The sequence below is a fragment of the Pleurodeles waltl genome, chromosome 12 (genome assembly GCF_031143425.1).
Source record: "Pleurodeles waltl isolate 20211129_DDA chromosome 12, aPleWal1.hap1.20221129, whole genome shotgun sequence".
Classification (NCBI taxonomy): domain Eukaryota; kingdom Metazoa; phylum Chordata; class Amphibia; order Caudata; family Salamandridae; genus Pleurodeles; species Pleurodeles waltl.
The window spans coordinates 575,586,607-575,593,979 of NC_090451.1; the positions used below are offsets into that span (position 1 = coordinate 575,586,607).

The window sequence follows — 7,373 nt, forward strand, 5'->3', positions numbered from 1 at the left end:
TTGATACTAAAATCGTACTGCTGTGGCAAAGTAAATTACATGGGTCCAGAATTTTTAGAACCACACTCCTCGTGTAGTTCTATCGCGAAGTGTAACAGAGTCTTATCTACTCCCCAAGCTTTCAGTTTTTCCCATAGATAGTTTTTGTCAATTTTATCAAAGACTGTAGTGCAATTTACAGAGCAGGTGAAGACATTGGTTCCTTTCCTTTCCCTGAAGTTTTTCTGATGAGCAAATGTATGGCCATTATGTTATCATGTATTGCTGTTCTGAAGCCTGTTTGATATTTAATTTTGTTATTTTCTTCTGACCTTTTTGCTAGGTTTTTCTTGTATGGACATAGAAACTATTTTTCCATTGGCATCTAGAAGGGCTATGAATCAATAGTTTCTATAAATGCATTTTGGACCTTTTTCATGGATTGGTTTAAGTAACAGATAGACGTCTTGAAGCCATAGTTGATTTCCAAATGACTAATGTTGACCAGGTGCATATAGTTTTGTAATAAATTGTTTCCATTTTCCACATGAACTATTGCAGTCAAATGATGTCTTGTACTGTGCTGAGCACTGACTGATTAAGATCTAGAATTTCCTAGAATAATGTTATTTGAAGGTATTCTTGTAGGACTGTCCATAGGCCATCATGTTTGGACCATAAGATGTAGGACACTGGGAGCCTCATTTACAAAGTTATGGCGTAGGGCAGCACCACAAGCCTTCTTCCTGCACTGCCCTGTGTCAAAACAAAAGGGCAGGAATGAGCCATTTCTACAAAGAACGGCACATTTCTGTACTTTTCCCCTGAGCCGGCGCACAAATTGGTGCCATGCACCAATGCAGATGACCTAGCACCCTGGTGCAAGGGTGCCTTTGTTGCGGGGATGATTGTTTTTGTGCAGGAAGGGACATCTTCCTGCACAAAAACAATTAAAAGAGGCACTTTCTTCTGTAAATGTGTGCTTCAAAATGTAGCACACATATAAAGAGAAATAATGTGGAGAAATACAGATATTTCTGCCTGTTGTGCCACCCTTGCACCACTCCTGGGGTGGTGTAGACTTTTGACGCATTCCCAGGTTTACAAAACTTGTAAATATGGGAATGCATCAAAATCCATCGGTGTTGCATTGAACACCCACTGCAACAACCATGGAATGCCTCTTGACTCAAAGTAAGGCAACGCAGCGACTTCCGCTGCGTTGCATTACTCAATATCTACAAGGCCATGAAAAGACACACAAAGGGCCTTATTTATATTTTTTAGCACCTCATCTATGTCATTTTGTGACACAAAAGCAGCACAAACTTACAAAGTTCAATTATATTTTGTAACTTTGTGCAGCGTTTGCGTCAAAAAATTACGCAAATGCGGCGCTAAAAAAGTATAAATCAGGCCCAAAGTGCCTTTGCGCGGCCTTGTAGATATGGGCCTGTGCCTCTGGTGCATCACAAAAAGTGATGCATCAGCACCGCAAGCTGATTGTAAATAAGCCCCTGATTTTTTCAAATTGTATTCTAAGTTTTTTGTTTTCTTTCACAGTTAAGTTGGTCCTGGATTAAGAGAAACTTTCTTGCAGTTTGCCTATAACTTATTTTCAGTGCTAATACCTGAGAATTGTATTTATTCAATACCTGCCTTTTTTTTTTACAGATAGTGTGTTGTTTATTGAAATAAAAGTGAATGTTTTGTGAAGAAAGAGCACCCATTTGGAGATGCAGCTTCCCTGGCCTCCAGGCAACAGATGGAGGCCAACAAGACTGGCAGAGGCCCACCCAGTGCCCTATTATGACTCTTTCCCTGGCCATCCTGCATCCTGAGGGCTTGACAGGAATACCTGGGGGAGCAGAGTCTGGTACATTACAACACAAAAACTGTCACAAAACTGCAATGTCATGCATTCTCACAGCTCAGCTTTTGCCACTGTTGTTTATTTACTTAAACAACATTCAATACCAAGAGTATCTGAGATGTAAGACTGTCAATGTGTATTGTTGGACCTAAAATCACAGCTACCAAGGCCCATTGCATGCCCTAAGTTTGAATGATGCCTATAAGTGTTTCAATAGCAAAACTTAATCCCAGGACTCATGGTATGGTTCAACGTGTAAATGTATCTCCAATCTAAATTCAATCTGGCCTCAGACATGTAATACCCAACATTTGTCTAGTGTGTGAAGAAGAGGGAGTGACAAGACTGCAACTCCCAGGAGGCCCTGTTTCTGTAACTCCAACCACCAGCCCAGTGTCCACTTGCCCAAATACATCTGTTAGGGCCATAAGTACGAACACATTTTCCCATAGACACAGAATGGGTAAAACCCTTTGCTACATCTGGCCCTTAGTGAGCTCTCAAATGAAATTTACTATCATGGGAGTATACCATTTGTCAAATGTTGGGAACTAGAGGAAGTACCCACACTGCAACTCCAAAGAAGAGGTCCTGTTTTTGTAACTCCAAACACCAGCCCAGTATTCACTTGCCCAAATACATCTGTTAGTGAACTCTGAAATTAAGTTTCCTCACCTGGGAGTATATCATTTGTCAAGTGTTGGGGAGTAGAGGTAGTGAACTGACTTAAAAACCAAATAGGCCCTTCTTCTGTACCCTCAATCACCAGCCCAGTATTCACTTGCCCAAATACACCTGTTAGTGAACTTTCAAATGAAGTTTACTCACCTGGGAGTATACCATTTGTTAAGTGTTAGGAAGTAGAGGGAGTGACCTAACTGTAGCTCCCAGGATAACCTATTTCTGTAACTTCAACCACCAGCCCAGTGTCCACTTGTCAAAATACATCCTTTAGCGAACTCTCAAACAAAGTTTACTCAGCTGGGAGTATACCATTTGTCATGTGTTGGGAAGTAGAGAGTGTGACCTGACTGCATCTCCCAGGAGGCCCTGTTGCTATAACACCAACTCCAACTACCAGCCCAGTGTTCACTTGCCTGAATACACTTGTCAGTGAACTCTTAAATGATGTTTACTTACCTGGGAGTATACCATTTGTCAAGATTTGGGAAGTAGAGGAAGTGACCTGACTGCAAAGGAAAATAGGTCCTGTATCTCTAACCCTAACCACCAGCCCAGTGTTCACTTGCCCAAATGCACATGTCAGTGAACACTCAAATGAATTTCACTCACCTGGGAGTATGCCATTTGTCAAGTGTTGGGAAGTACAGGGAGTGTCCTGACTGCAAAGCCCAATAAGCCCAGTTTCTGTGACCCCAGCCACCAGCCCTGTGTTCACTTGCCCAAATATACCTGTCAGTGAACTCTCAAATTATGTTTACTCACCTGGGAGTATATCATTTGTCAAGTGTTTGGAAGTAGAGGAAGTGACCTGACTGAAAAGGAAAATAGGTCCCATTTCTAAAGCTCCAACCACCAGCCCACTGCACATCTGTTAGTGACTTCTCAAATGAAGGTTACTCACCTGGGAGTGAGCAATATACAGACCATGCTCAACTCAGAGATGTGTCTGTCTACGTAGCTCCATGTTGTCCTGGTATCCCAAGATTAAATCATTTAGGACAGGAATGACATCTTACCAGGTGTGTATACCAAGTATTCCTAAGGCCATAAGCTGCATCAGCAGATTGGTAGCAGCACCAAACACATCGACACAGCACTGCACACATTATGACTACAGATACAAACACAAAAAAGTTGTGTGTTTGCCTGTATCACACTCAACTAGGCCTCTGAATGGTCAAATGCACATTTCCTCTGCACTGTGTTGGCTTCACTGTTTGTAAGATGTCATTGTCATTCCCTCATCCAAAATGCAACTGATCATCACATCTAATCAGCTTCTTAAATCTAATAGTTTAGGCAAGCTTCACACATGCCATGTCAAATACTCCTAAACCATGAAACATGGCACAGTAGGCTAAACTACCACTTAAGAATGTCCCATGTCTCCAATTACTGTAACATAAAACCTTTGGAGGTAGATGTCACACTTCAACCAATAACAATGTACCCCCTTACTCACCAGGACGAGCTGGCACAGCCCCTGGTCAGACCTTGTCTACCGTCCAGACTCACACTCCACGCCCAGATGAAGCCCTCAGTGATGACAACACTCCGGGAGTTCTGGATGTGGAAGAAAGTTCTGGCACATCTGGAAAACCTGATCAGACGGCAACAGTGAGTCTCGTTGTGCCCACAATGATACCTCTCAGCCCTGTTCCATCAACATCACAGGCAACAACGCACCCCCCAACCTGTCCACCTAGCACCTTTTCAACCATTTTGTACCCCCAGTCCCGGATCCTGAGGTGCAACCTAACACTCCTGACAGACACTGGACCCAGTTGGAGAGGGACTATTGTGCCAAGGGCACAGGCTCATGGGAGTAAGGTATATGGGAGGGATGTGTTGGGCCAGAGGAATGAGGCCATTTGGCCTGCTGTTGACCAGGATACCATCAGACACGTCTTGGGGTCTATCGGGAGTCCCAAGGCATGATGGGCCAGTTCTCAGCTGTTCTCCAAGAAATGAAGCAGCTGCAGAGGGACATGATCCAAAAAATGTATGACCACAATTCAAACACAGGCACCCTAACAGGGGTGCTGAGGGACATCCACACACCTCAATCACCAGCCCAGTATTCACTTGCCCAAATACACCTGTTAGTGAACTTTCAAATGAAGTTTACTCACCTGGGAGTATGCCATTTGTCAAGTTTTGGGAAGTAGAGGAAGTGACCTGACTGCAAAGGAAAATAAGTCCTGTATCTCTAACCCTAACCACCAGCCCAGTGTTCACTTGCCCAAATGCACACGTCAGTGAACACTCAAATGAATTTCACTCACCTGGGAGTATACCATTTGTCAAGTGTTGGGAAGTACAGGGAGTGTCCTGACTGCAAAGCCCAATAAGCCCAGTTTCTGTGACCCCAGCCACCAGCCCAGTGTTCACTTGCCCAAATATACCTGTCAGTGAACTCTCAAATTAAGTTTACTCACCTGGGAGTATATCATTTGTCAAGTGTTTGGAAGCAGAGGAAGTGACCTGACTGAAAAGGAAAATAGGCCCCATTTCTAAAGCTCCAACCACCAGCCCACTGCACATCTGTTAGTGAATTCTCAAATGAAGGTTACTCACCTGGGAGTGAGCAATATACAGATCATGCTCAACTCAGAGATGTGTCTGTCTACCTAGCTCCATGTTGTCCTGGTATCCCAAGATTAAATCATTAAGGACAGGAATTACATCTTACCAGGTGTGTATACCAAGTATTCCTAAGGCCATAAGCTGCATCAGCAGATTGGTAGCAGCACCAAACACATCGACACAGCACTGCACACATTATGACTACAGATACAAATACAAAAAAGTTGTGTGTTTGCCTGTATCACACTCAACTAGGCCTCTGAATGGTCAAATGTACATGTTTCCTCTCCACTGTGTTGGCTTCACTGTTGGTAAGATGTCATTGTCATTCCCTCATCCAAAATGCAACTGATCAGCACATCTAATCAGCTTCTTCAATCTAATAGTTTAGGCAAGCTTCACACATGCCATGTCAAATACTCCTAAACCATGTAACATGGCACAGTAGGCTAAACTACTACCTAAGAATGTCCCATGTCTCCAATTACTGTAACACAAAACCTTTGGAGGTAGATGTCACACTTCAACCAATAACAATGTACCCCCTTACTCAACAGGTTGAGCTGGCACAGCCCTTGGTCAGACCTAGTCTACCGTCCAGACTCACACTCCACGCCCAGATGAAGCCCTCAGTGATGACAACACTCCGGGAGTTCTGGATGTGGAGGACAGTTCTGGCACATCTGGACAACCTGATCAGACGGCAACAGTGAGTCTCGTTGTGCCCACAACAACACTTCTCAGCCCTGTTCCATCAACATCACAGGCAACAACTCACCTCCCAACCTGTCCACCCAGCACCTTTTCAAACATCTTGTACCCCCAGTCCTGGATCCTGAGGTGCAACCTAACACCCCTGACAGACAATGGACCCAGTTGGAGAGGGACTCTTGTGCCAAGGGCACATGCTCATGGGAGTAGGGTATATGGGAGGGATGTAGTGAGCCAGAGGATTGAGGCCATTTGGCCTGCTGTTGACCAGGATACCAACAGACACATCTTGGGGTCTATTGGGAGCCCAAGGCATGATGGGCCAGTTCTCAGCTGTTCTCCAAGAAACGAAGCAGCTGCAGAGGGACATGATCCCAAAAATTTATGACCACAATTCAAACATAGGCACCCTAACAGGGGTGCTAAGGGACATCCACACGCCTCTGAGCAGTGCTTTTAAACAACCATCCACCCCTTCCCAGGGAACAAATACCTCAAGGGCAAGTACATCTGCAGCATCTAAAGGAAGGGAAGACTTGACAGAGGCACAACCACCCTTGGACATGCCTGCCTCTGCAGCAGCTGATCCCCCTAGCAAGTGGGGACATCCAGGGAAGAAAAATCCTAGAGGTGCAGGTGGCAAGACACCTCTTCCTTAATGTCCTCCTTTGTGTGTCATACTGAGCATTTTAGTTCCATGGGAGGAGTACTCTGGACTTTGGACATATAATGGTGTGGCATCTACTTCAATGATTTCATTCACCATGACTGACCCTTTCACTGTACATTTTTGTTTCTTTCTGCCCCAAATTATTTTTCTGTATTAGCATTGTAATAAAATCACCCGTCACAAACTCATTGTTTGCTGTCCTAAAATTCACATTTAGCTATGTAGATATGTAAGACCATGTGTACCATACGATGAAGATGCAAGCTACTTGTGCAAGCAGGGATATGTTGCATGTTCAATGTGTCCAGCTCAGTATTACAACCATTACACACCAAAACATAGATACAAATGTCTTGTTTCTGAAGAGATGTTTTTACATTGTTCAGCACATAGACTGTCAAGTTGTCAAAAACATAGAAATTAAAACATAATCAAATCAGACTGTGTTGGCCACCAAATATACTGGTACTAAACCCCAGAACATTGTAGGAATGGACATAACAGACACTGTCCTGTTAAATAGGCAAAAATGGATATGGTTTATGTCATCAGCTGGAGCCATATCCCCTAGCTCTCAAATGGAAGTCCTTCTGATATAATGCAACACCCAGACAGATGGAAGTACAACTGTCCCTGATCACAGGGTCATTACAATCCAGTTCTACTGCATCTGGTGGTATGACACAAGCAAATATCAGTGATGTGCCACAGGCACTTTGGCCTACAATAATGATACATGTTAACAGCTACAAACAGTTCATGCAAAAAGAGTGTTTTGTGAATGTGAAGGGGAACTTGCATGATGTTGGCTACAACAACATTTTCAATGGCCACATGATGACACACATGAAGCATCATGGCCACCACACC

General features: G+C 43.8%; 1 long non-coding RNA gene across 1 annotated transcript; it reads left to right on the plus strand.

Annotated features, from left to right (window-relative positions):
* The first annotated feature begins 1,396 nt into the window (after positions 1-1,396).
* LOC138268236 (uncharacterized) lies at positions 1,397-6,691 on the plus strand. Its single transcript, XR_011199962.1, has 2 exons — positions 1,397-4,153; positions 5,680-6,691. It is a non-coding gene; the product is annotated as an uncharacterized lncRNA (long non-coding RNA).
* The last annotated feature ends 682 nt before the right edge of the window (positions 6,692-7,373 follow it).